Source organism: Miscanthus floridulus, chromosome 7, assembly GCF_019320115.1.
Source record: "Miscanthus floridulus cultivar M001 chromosome 7, ASM1932011v1, whole genome shotgun sequence".
In the NCBI taxonomy this organism is placed as follows: Eukaryota; Viridiplantae; Streptophyta; class Magnoliopsida; order Poales; family Poaceae; genus Miscanthus; species Miscanthus floridulus.
Window position 1 is genome coordinate 71065097 of NC_089586.1, and position 13412 is coordinate 71078508.

Consider the following 13412-nt stretch of genomic DNA (forward strand, 5'->3'; position numbering starts at 1 on the left):
TCTCTAATGCAATAGATACTAAATGTTAACATCATCTGACCATGTTGCTACTACTTAGTTAAAAGGAACTGCACAAACTCCACCAATCTCTGGATCATTTGGACGGATTGTAAGATAACAGATACAATGAGAAAATACTTCTGCACCACGGAACTCATAGCGGTATGAAAGCAAAGTCTAGAGATCTGCGTTTGAAGGAAACACAACAAACACATAGGGTCCTAGATGATCTTCGGCAAGACAATAGTTTCGATGGCCAAGAACTTGATGAACAACTAAAGAAGCAATGTACCACCTACTGTAAAAGTTAGAATGCACTGCAAGCACTACAACCCTTGTTTGTAGGCCATGGCAAACATGAAGCTCATGGAAGACATAGCAATACATAGACATGTCCCTAAGAATGATCATAGTTATCCATGATCTATGTAAAAAAGAAAACAATATGTAGAAAAAAAATGCAAAACAAAGATGCCTAGTAGTAGGGTGGAGGGCAAAAGCTTTGGGATGGAACTGAAGCAGGAGCTCTAGAGAGCCTTCCTCTCACCCTTGTATCTACTGTTATATAGTTAGCGGGTCATGGACCATCCCATGACCCGTGTGCATGCACCTACGTGCCCATGACCCCACATACATGGTGCAAGAGTTGACACGATCTATATTTTGTTGTTTCATAAAAACTATGATCCGGTCTGTCAAGATTTCTTTAGTATCAGACTATCTTAGGCCCTGTTTAGATGGACTGCAACTAGTTAGCCATGGCTAAAAATCAGCCAATTAGTTGTGTTATTAGTCCATACCTGTTTGTATCCTGAACTAATTGTTGGGTTCTATAGACTAGACTAGTTGTTAGCCCCTGGTAGTCGGGTTCTATGGACTTGTTGGATGGCCCCTGTATTTCGTAATGATCCAGATCGTCTATATTTTGTAGGATCGGACTGTCTTAGGATCTAGAAAATTTGAACATCTATACACCCACATCCTCCGATCAGAAAGGGCAAACACCATTAGTATAACCAGTTACCAAATGACTAAAGGACCTGAGCTACACCATGCTCAATAGTTTAACCGACCTAATACAAAGTTCAACAAAAGTTAACACAGACATGCATGCAAATAAGACTTCACATACAAGTCATCCCATAGACCAAACCTAGTCATGACTTGTACTACTGATATGTCCCATAGATCAAGTGTCGAGGTGGGCATGCAGGATGTTAATGTCCATGTTCACCTTCGCTAAGATGGTGTTGGCGACCAGCTCGAGGCTCACAATAATGGGAACGTACTCGAGCGATGGAAAGTATAGCACCGACTATGACTCCAATGAGGAGGAGGATGATCCGGAGTACTAGCGAGTCGGCGAATCATAAGAGCGCTAGCCAGGAGGAGGATGCTTTAATTTTTTTCTCTTCTCTGAAAACTCAAAGCACCTTAGAATCCATGACTACTTTTTCCAGGGTGACAAATCCATGGGGATATCATTTGAAAACCCCATTTAGTTTTCTGAAGGGTTTTCCATCCCTGGGCATGCCTTCCCCTTGCTTCCTAATTATAGGCCTTAGTTCAAATAGTCACAGATGCAGTCACACAAAAAAAATCGCTAGTTGAAGCGCAATAAGTTGTAGTGAGCAGGTTTATTTTTTTTCTTTTTTGGGTAATTTTTAGGTGTCAAATTCATGGATCTTTTAATTGTTTGTTATCACCTTCTTTTAGTTTTATGTTTATTTATATTATGAAATAACTAAAAGGGCAACAACTAACTGATCGGATATATAAACAAGTGCACAAGAGAAAAAATGAAAAGACGGATATTAGGTAAGTACAATATTTTGTCGTAATCATTTCCTATCAAATCACAAAATAAATTCCGATCTCTGCTGAGCACCAGCCGAGCAGTCCTACCAACATGCCTCAAAAATTTGATTTCGCACCGCAGTCAAGCAGTCCCGCCAACACGCACCGAAAATTAGATGTCTCTCTTTTGCCCTCCGCACAGAAAATAGGTTTACCACGCCATCGATTTCAGACAAGGGCATTTGTGGTAATATGATGGCCACATAAAAGTGCAAAGAGTCACCATCTCTGCCTCCATCTCCATTCTCTAGCCACACCATCTCTCCTCCAGCTCCAAATTGTAGTCCCATGGCCTCTCTCTCCACTCTCCAGCCACCCCCTCTGCCACCTCGCTCCAGACCCTAGGCTCCATCGGAACAGTAGCTCGACTCCCTCTCCACTCTCCAACCGCACCCTCTTTTTGAACCCTAGTCAAAGCCAGATCCCCTTTGATTCGTCGATAGTAGGTCAATTTGGTGACGGTGGAAGGACCGCCTTGACGATGGTACAAGCTGGATCTAGAATCCCCTACCTAGCTCGGCACCTATCATGACTCAACCAGATCTGATCCCTAGATAGAGCCAGATTTGGTACCCCTTCATCAACGCCAGTCGCACCAGCTCCACAACCATGATGATAGGATGGCGGTGCCGACGACAAAGCAAAGCCCGAACACGGAGGAAGAAGTACCCAAATTCCTTTTATGATGTGTGCTACTACTGTAGTGGTTGAACCAAGGATATGTAGATAGCGATGGGTTTATATATTTCCTATAGTTGAGTGTAGCTAACATGTGCTTTATTGGATTAATGACTTCTGTATAAGCTATAGTTACTAGTTAGGCGCTTATTTGCATACTCTTGCTCTAGTTGTGTTGACATTCCATAGAAGCTTTAGTTAATAAATGTCTTTGTAATCAAGATGAACAGCCACTAACTGCTTATGAATGAGCACGGGATGCACAAATCACAAGGAATCATAGAAAGATGGAAGAACTTGGAATACGTGTGGGCCCAAAACCTATGTCTCCAAAGGCAAAAAAAGTCAAGCACAAAGGTAGACACGATGAAGATTTGGAATATATCCCTGAACTAGGGGAGGTAGTTGAGGGATTTGATGATACAGATAAAACAAATTTAGATTTAGAAGATGAGCCAGTGCCCCTATCAATTGAGGTGCTTGTTATATCTTGTATTTAGTTCAAAGGGGGAGGGGTGTAGATAGCCAAGCAATGCTTTACTCTCTAGATAGCAATAGAATTTGTACACGCTTGTTGCTTAAGTTTGTATCTCTAATTTCAGTGTCTGGGTCCAAGAAGCCATAGACAAAGCTCTACCAGCAGAACAAAAGGCAGCACTATCATGAGTCCTAGGGCGAAGGCTCTCCAAGCGAGTGAGGTCAACACCACTAGAAGTGGATGCTCATGGATTTTGTACTCGGAGGTCTTCTACTTGGTAAAAGGGTGGAGGTAGCAGTAGTAGGTGAACATAATTCTCCATCATGACTGACACCCAGACTCATGGATCAATTCCAAGCTCATCAATTGACTAGAGACAATGGTTGGGACGGCACCCTACCTAGCCCTAAGAGAGACTCCTCATGACCAGATGATGATAGCCCTCTCAGCAAACTCAGTCTCCCCCCACCCGCAGAACGATGGAAGTTGTCAAGGTTGGTATTACCATATAGATGTCTATCAATCAATTTGCACTAGCTATTTGATATCCATGTAACTTTTCTAAGAATCTAAATGTATGAAAACTATGTAGTACCATTGGTGGGAAGAGCGAGAAAGCTGAGGCCTCGAACTCGTGGAATTATGTTTGACAAAATGAGCAAATCACTAGGAGTGAGGATGGGCATCTCTTTTAATGAGGGGAACAGAAGGCCACATGATCCAGTGCAAGCTACCAAGTTTGCCTTAGAGGTAGGTGTAGTAGTCCACCTGATGAAGACATTAATGCTATGGAAGTCTTCTAGGACTTCCATACCAGTAGGAAAAAGGGCCTGAGTGATGTTGCAAGAGTAGCAGTTGTAAGTACCTTCTTTTGCTTCCCTTGAATCTACTAAAGCCATTGCCATAAAAGAAGAAAATGTAGCAGGAGCCTAGTGTTATGGAAATCTACTAAAATCTATATGTAATCTCTATCAGCAGTAGGCTGAGGAAGACTTATGCATTACTTGTTAAGAATCAGTCTCTTGGGTTTTCAATTGAAGTCCTCTTACACTAACTGTAACCTAATGTTTTACTGATTGAACTTTGCAGGAAGCTATGGAAACTATGCAAGCAGAACCTATTACTGATGGGTAGCAACCAATGACTGAATGCTGATGTTGTTTGCAAGGTCATCTATGTCTACTAGGGCAAGGCCCCCTCCTAGGGAAGCGGCAACAACCTTTTTTTTGAAGAATGCTAATATCCAAACAAGCTTCACCAGAACAGAGACATCGAAGGAGAGAATGCTTGGGAACAACTTGCTACTGAACAAGAAAGTTTCTGCTGCCCTCATCGATCAAGTGGATGAACTGAAGAGGAAGACAAAAAAGACTAAAAGGGAGCTTGAGGAATATAAGAAATGACAATAGGAGAAGTACAATAATCTCTATGAGCTATGCACTCGCTTTAGCTCTTCTGGTAACTCTCAGTCTTCAACTCCTACGGCTTGATTCAATAAACATTTGTGGTTTGATGTGTGAACTCATGTGTCGGTTTGATGTGTGGATTCATATGCCGGTTTGATGTGGTGATACTCTATCAGTGGTTCGCTATTGACGTATGAAATGTAATTGTTGTTATTTGATTGCTAGGCTAAATAGTTATGTAGTCAGTCTATGCAGTAGTGATGATCTCGAATTACTTTTATGATGAATTGATTATACTCCACATGGTAGAACCAGGATAGGCCACATGATCAAATAAAAATGCAACACATGGATGAACCAGTGCATGACACGTGCAATAGCCAGGACTCGACACTGGGGGCTATTAAAATCTGACACGTTGAAGGAAGTCATGAAGCCACATGGCTGAATAAAAATATGAAACATGGACGGACAGCGTCGTGACTCAGTGGTTGAATAAGAAACAGCCATGTGAACTAATAAAAATACGACATATGGTCTAATGAAGAAGTGACACGTGATCCAACCATAATATGACACTGTGTGCCAATAGAAAACTAACGTGGAACAATAGGGACCTCGATGCATGGTCCAGTAAGAACCTAATACAGTGCAAGAACCAGTGATGGCCATGTTGTGCAATAAGAAGGTGACACGTACTCAAACCATCTCCAATGCAACCGGCTATAGCATGGGCTATAGCATGTACATGTGGAAAGCATCTCCAACAAAAGCGCCCACCAGCGTGGCAGCCCCTACCACACATGCCAAAACAGTTCTATGACTGGTCTAGTTTTTTGTCATAGATCAACACACTTCTATGATGATTTTGTCATATTCATCATAGATGTGCAAGTGTGACGCGACTTCTATGACGAACCGTTTTTCGTCATAAATTCCTCATAAAACTAAAATTATGATGAATTTGGCTCCTTTAGTGACGAAAATCTATTCATCATAGAAGTGGATATTTCTAGTAGTATTGAGAAAAGCTTTGTATGGCTTGAAGCAAGCACCAAGAGCATGGTATGAGAGGTTGTGGGATTTCCTACTCTCTAAGGGATTCAAGATGGGCAAGGTTGACACCACTCTCTTCACCAAGAGGATAGGCAATGACTTGTTTGTGTTATAAATCTATGTTGATGACATTATCTTTGGATCAACCAATCAAGATTTTTGTGAGGAGTTTGGAAAAAATGATGGCAAATGAATTTGAGATGTCCATGATTGGAGAGCTTAGTTACTTCCTTAGTCTTCAAATCAAGCAAATGAAGAATGACACCTTTGTAAGTCAAAGCAAGTACATCAAAGACATGCTCAAGAAGTTTGGAATGGATGATGCTAAAGCTATTAGTACACCAATGGGGACAAATGGAAACTTGGATAGTGATGCTAGTGGCAACATGGTGGATCAAAAGATGTATAGGTCTATGATTGGAACCAACTCTATATGACCGCATCAAGGCCGGATGTGATGTTTAGTGTATGCATGTGTGCTAGATTCCAAGCCTCACCAAGAGAGAGTCCTTTGAAGGCAACCAAGAGAATATTGAGGTACTTGAAGCATACACAAAATATTGGATTGTGGTATCCTAAAGGAGCAAGATTTGAGCTTGATTGGATATTCAGACTATGATTATGCGGGATGCAAAGTTGAGAGAAGAGCATATCGGGCACATGTCAACTATTGGGAAGATCACTTGTGTCTTGGTCATCAAAGAAGCAAAATAGTGTAGCACTTTCAACCATCGAAACAGAGTACATTTTGGCTGATAGTTGTTACTGCCCGATTACTTTGGATGAAGGCTACTTTAAGTGACTTTGGAATCAAATTCAAACAAATGTCATTGCTATGTGACAATGAGAGTGTCGTGAAGCTCACCAACAACCCTGGTTCAACATTCAAGAACAAAGCACATAGATGTCTACCATCATTTCATTAGAGATCACCAACAAAAAGGGGACATTTGCATTGAGAGTGTGGGCACCGATGATCAACTTGCCGATATTTTCACCAAGCCACTTGATGAGAAGAGGTTTTGCAAGCTAAGAAATGAATTGAACATACTTGACTTCTCAAATATGTGTTGATGCACCCCCATTATATGGCATGCCTCTCCTTTGAGCTAAGCAAGGTAAAATTGATTGACATGTCATTCATACATTACTAAGGACTTGTTTAGTGCATCCTAGTCATTCCACACACTCATTCATGAAAATCAAATGGATTTGATGCTTGTATGGTACCACTATTGCTTTTATGTTTGAAATGATCTAGTGGTAGCATATGACATGTTTGTGGGCTTGTGAACCTAGTGTTTAGTCTAGAAAATAAGCTATGAGTGTTTAACTCAACATGGTCAAGATAACCCTTGAAATGAGGTGTGAAGAAGCTTGCCCTTGGATCAAACCGAGTTAAATATCTTTTGCAAGTGATCTAGATTAAACCAAATATGGGAAAAGATCCTCACTTAACATGGTTTCACCTTTTGTGGTATTTGATGCCAAAGCGGGAGAAGTAATTTACAAAGATAGTAAGATAGAGGGAGAAAACAAATGAAATGACATTGTAAGGGGATCAATTAAAATTTGAAGCACATAAGTAGGGGGAGCAAGCTCATAAACTTGTTTTATACATTTGTATGTGCACTACATATGTTTGCTTGCATAGCACAAGTCTTTAAATTCCTTATCTATGCTTGTGTGGTGTATGCTAGTTGTAGGATTGATTGATGAAATGCAAAACTAGCATGCATAGGATGATAGTTAGATGCGCCTTGCTCACTTTTCAAGTGGTACTAGAGTAATGTTGATCTCACAAGGTATTTAGTGTTTGTGTTTTGCAAGTGCTATCTAACTAACCATGGTGCTAAGGATGGTATTATTGAAAACTCTGATTGGTATCACGCTTCAAAAGTCTATTCTTTACACCTTAGCATCACTTGGTAGATGTGGCAGAACCTCCTAGATTATAGGGCCCACATGCACCTGTCATTGTCCAATGATTCCTGACGACTATGCATATGTTCCCGACAACTTAAGAAGCATGTCGGGTGTCCTCAGGAAACCCGAATCATCCATGATTTCTTCCGATCAGGATCCATTACAGAGTCATTGCAGTATTACAATAGTTTATTCATTAATATACATTAGAGTAAAATAGCGGAAGTCTTACAATAACTTAGTTACAAAATAGTTGTTTCACATACTAAGTATGATTATTATTACAAACCATAGTAGTGGAGTAGCTTAGTAACATAAAACAAAAAACACAATAAAGTGCCCTGCCCAAGGGCCACGCATTTACTTGTCATCGTCGATTTGAAAAACCATCATGCAGCACGGTCCAAAGCAGACCTGCACATGAGGCTCACCTGCAACAAGGGTTTAACGAACCCTGAGTACAAAAGTACTCAACAAGACTTAACTGAAGTAACAATAGATAAGACTCAGGAATGTAGGCTCGAGGATTCAAGGTAAGGCTTTAGCAAGAATCAAAGTTCTTTTGTGTAAAAGCTCTCTAACAAGATTTTTTCTTTCAACATATAACCCTCATCAAGATCATATATGAATCTACCATGATCCATATTGAGATCATGAACTTCATATCAAACCATTTCTCAAATCTTCCTCAAGTTTCATTTATTAACTACGATGATGAACAGTGAGTTGAGTCTCCATAACCGAGGAGCAACGATGATTCGAACCGATTATAACCCAGCTAGGGATTCCCAACCACATGATATATGCAGGTCCCTGACCTACATATACCAACCTACCCTTAGATCCTCTAAAACAAGAATGGGTCCGCGCCACCCGAGAATACAGTACTCCACCAATCCAGCCTATTGCCACTGTAGGTACACGCTACTCTTGCTATCTCTCCACTCCTAGTGCGTGAGTAGCCATTCTCGTAATAGAATAGCCGAGTTAAGGCTTACCGGAAGTATGTGGCTAGTACTACAAAGTCTCACCTCATGCAATTCAACAACGAACGGTTCTTAATCGACACAGGCGGAAAGAATCCGCTCACAAGACATCCATGTCTTGTGGCTCTCATACACCGAGTCCGTCCGGTCTAGATTTATTACTCCACATGATTATACCTCATGATAGCATAAATAACCAATCGTATCCAAAAATCCATGTATACCTCATAGGTGACCGGTAATCACCCGACCTTTATCTGTCTAAGCATGGCTAAGCATAACTAGACCTTCTCGAATTAGAACTAGTAATAAGGTTGATATGGAAAAACAAGGTTGGTAATGCATCAATTAGGTTTCCACTCAACCCCTAATCACTTAATGCAATATATAAAAGCAAAAGCGAATATAAATTTGTAAAACACAAGGTAGGTTTAAATGCATCCGGGGCTTGCCTTGATTGTCGGAAAAGTCCGGTCCCGAAGATGTTCCACAGATATCAAACCCGACCTCAACAGGTGGATTAACTTCCTCGACAACTTGGTTGACTACCACGTTCTCACTTTCGTTCACTACACATAGTAATAATGCCATGTTTAAAATGATGCGAGATATAAACATGATGCTTAACGATGGATGCAAAAGTTAATTTGAATACAACTTTCCTTCGCGGTATAGTTACAAGCCAAAAACTAACTAAACCCCTTTTTATAAACTCAAACACTTACTTTAAATATCAAGGATCATTTTATGCTTATGACCCAAGGTCATCACTCAATCCTAGATTCAAACAACACCTAAGTCATTAAGGGTTAATATTTGTTTTTATTAATTAACAATTAATTCAAAATTATGAAATAAATCAACCTTTTCCAATTGAGCTCAAAATTTTTGTGAAGGCTCACCACATGATAACTAAGTGTAAAAACAAATCTCATAATTTTTGGATAATTATACAAGCCTAGAAAAAATCATGAAAACCTATTTCTTAATTAATTTGAGCAAATTTTATCTCATTCAAAATGCACTGAAAAGTAACATTTAATATTTTTCCTAAAAAGTTTACATCTCAGAGAGGTCACACAAAAATTTTCATAATTTTTGGAGCTCTATTTAATTCTTCACAAAATAAACAAATCACAACACTATTTAATCATTTCAGCAAAATAGAAAATTTCATTTTCAAACAAACGGTCGCTGACATCAGGGTCGCACCCGTCAGTGAGAGCAGCGCTTCGTCGAGCCTCTGACTAGTGCGTTCTCACCGGCGGCGAGGTCTCCGGCGATGGGAATCGAACCAACATGATCTCCTTGACATTGCGCACACACCGGTGGCACAGGTTGAAGCTCTAGGTCACCGGAGTGACCTTGCCAGTGACGATGGTGGCTCAACAGAGCACGGCCGATGTGCGCCCAACGATTTAGTACCTCACCAGTGAAACTAAGGTCGTCGGCGTACTCAGCAACTTCTAACGGACTTAACCGAGCACTTAATTAGTCCAACAGCGCTTTACAACGCAAGCAGCGACGAGCGCAACTGCACGGTGGAGCAAAACTCACTGGCATCATGTGGTCCGGTGGCTATGGCATGGTAGAGGTTAAATAGATCGCACAGGCATGATCAGTGGCTCACCCCAAAGCTGACGCGCTCGAGAACGACGGTTGTGGCGAGTCGGAGCTAAGTCGTCGACGTTGGAGACGATGGCGGCGGCATGAACTCACGGTGAAGCTCCGTTCTGAGAAAAGTAGCTAACCAAACAATCAACGATCAAGCTCATGAGCATCACGAGAGAATGAAGATCAAGAAACAACAAAAGCTGAAGCAAGAATCCCACCCAAACTCCCTGTCCATGGTGGAACTGATCTCGACGGAGCCTTGCCGGGGTTGGAGAAGACGGAGTTATGCCGGGCAAACCAAAGGGAAAGAAGCTAGGCAAGTGAGTGATCTGGAGGCGCTAGGTGATGGCAATCATGGTGACGTGCTCGGCTGAGACTAGGAGGGCTCTATGACTCCAGCGTGAGCTCGTCGGAGCAAGGCAGCGCTGATGGGAAAAACAGAGGAAGGAACGGATGAGGACGACGACGGCATCTCGGCTTTATAGGGCGGCCAAGGAACCTGGAGACGACACGCAGCAGTTTCCCCATGCCAGCACGAAGCAGGAGGTGGCAACGGCCGCGCCTGGAAGCCAGTAGAAGCTCACCGACGGTGAGAGTCTGCCTGCTTGCACTGTTCAAGCAAATTACCAAATTGCCATTCGCTCAATTTCTCAAATTACTCTCAAATTTGTATGGAAACTCAAAAATCTCCAAAAATAAAAGTTGTTCCAAATCCAAAGTTCTACAACTTTGCTTTGATAACCATACCCAAATTATGTCTAGATTTGAAAATGCAAGTTTGAAATCAAAAGGGGACACTTATAGAATTTATCCCCTTTCAAATTACTCCAAATTTTACATAACAACTTTGAAAACTCTAAAAACCAACTTTGTTCACATTGACAAGATCTACACTTTTCCTTTTAGGCTCAACCCCAAAATGTGCTTAGATTTTGAATTAGGTTTTCCAGGGTAGAATTTAAATGCTGGAAATTAGGGTTTTGGAATTCAAATTTAAAACTAGAGTTATGAACTTGATTCATCCATACAAGTCAACACATATAATCATAAAAGTAAACTTGTTTTAGTGAATGCATATCAAAGTTTTCACTAACTCAAAAATGATGTGCAATGCATATGATGACATGGCATCTTTTAGGGTTTAAAACACCAGAGGTGTTACAGTAGACAATACTTCCCCACACTTCCTAATCTATGCATATGTGCAAGCTTTCAAATCCAAACTCTTAAAACATATATAGGGGGGCTAATGCTACCAATTTGGGTTTATGAAACTTGTCCATATCCTTTACACATGGTAAAATGCTTGGGCAAGCAATATGAATCCAAGAAAATTTCATTGAATATCTTTGTAAAAAGGTTGTCATGAATTACCAAAAAGGGGGAGATTGAAAGCCCTAGTATGGTTTTGGATAATTGATGAAACATATGTACTAACCTTGCTATCTAAGTGTTGTGAGAGATAGGTTGGTACATCCAAGTGTGGAGCATGGTGGCACTCAAGTGATGGTGATGATCACATGAAATGATGAAGATGGCCACATGTGATGATGACAAGTGCACAACGTGGAAAAGAAGAAAGAGAAAAACAAAACCCTATGGAGATCAAGGCAAAGGTATAAATAGGGGTTTTTCTTTCGGTGATCAAGACACTATAGAGAGTGTGATCACGTTTAGGATAGATGGATGTACTATTAAGAGGGGATCTCTACTAGATAATTTGGTCATCTGGTGCCACTAGGTGTTAGACTTCATGCATTGCATTTAGGCCTAGTGCGCAATCGGAGAGCAAGCAAAAATATTTATTGAAAATGTTTTTAAGAAATGTTAACTTGGCTCTAACATGTTTTGAGAAAACACTTTGAGAGTTAGCATCACTTGCGAGGAGTTGCTTGAGTTGTCGTGGATCGAATCGAGACAAAGTTTGCAACTTGGCGAGCTAGTGGCGGTGTCTAGGTGGCACCGCCACCCATTGTCCGGTGCACCGCCACCCCTATGGCGGTGCCCACCTAGACTTGGCTGATAAGGGCAGCTTCAGGGTGGTCACCGGACACGCCGGTGTACACCGTCTCAGGCACGGCGGTGCACCACCATGGGCTGTCCGGTGCCACCGCCATTTATTTCTCGAGAGCAGCGAAAACCAAACTTGTGGTAGGTTCTTGACCTTTCCCCTGTGGAGAGCCAAAAGGTACTCTATTGGATTGCTCGTGTCATTGAGCTATCTCACTTGTGGTAGGTTCTTGTGGCGCCAAGTATTGGCTAGGTGTGTGATACCTATTAGCCGCCGAACCACCAAGTGTTGGTCGACTCAACGAGGACTAGCGTGCTGCAAGCACGTGAACATCGGAAGAAAAATCATGTGTCTCTTGTCTCTTTGGTTATCTACCGGTGCTCATTGGTATTCACATTGATTGATTGAGCGCTTGCCTCGGACGGTATAATCACCCTACCACTCTCCTTTGCACTACTTTGTTTCATACTTGTTGTAGAGGTAGTAGTGTAGTGTAGCTCTCTTGCTAGGTAGTTGTATAGCTTAGTGTAATTAGTTGATCTAGTTAGCTAGCTCAGTAGTGTAGAATTAGTGACAGCCTTGTGTGATCTAGAGACAATAATCAATTAGAATTGTTGGTGTAGGTGGCTTGCAACCGTTGTAGAGCTAGAGCAAAATTGTATTTCGTCTTTTAGGTTACTAACCACTTGCTCTAGTGTTTTTGTAGATATTTTAATAGGCTATTCACTCCCCCTTGTAGCCATTTAGGACCTTTCACCGTGCCGGCAGGCCCCCGCCCGCGCCTACATATCGCACACCCACGTGGGACACGCGTCCCCTCCCGCTTCAATTCCCACGTGCATCCCATGTACAACACATCTATCTACTTTTGAAACATCCAGATGCAACGCTTGCAACATACATACATCTGAAGACAGATGAAACACTTGAAACATGTGTCTAAAACACTTGAGAAACACATGAAAATTATTGCAAACATACGCAACATCTAGATAAAACACTTGCAACGTATGTGTGAAACATATGCAACATACGTCTAAAAACAGATGAAACATTGGGGATAGACGCTTGAAACATACGTGTACAATCATTGCAACATGTGCAACATCCCGATCTACTTTTTGCAACATCCGTATGAAACACTTGCAACATACCTCTGAAACATTTAAAATGTACGCTTACAACATTCATCGTATCCCGGTGCGGCTTCCTCCACTATCTGTATCGGGGGCGTCGGGGCCATCGCAGGGCCAGAGGGCTTCCGCGTCAGGGCCCAGCACTTCTCCTTACACCGGCAGCACCTATCGGTGTCATCAGACGCAAGCACGCGCGCCCCATGCGTGGGCATGGCGGTGCCCACGTCGTTAGGCAGGGCTGGTGGTGGAGCAGGAGCAGCGGCG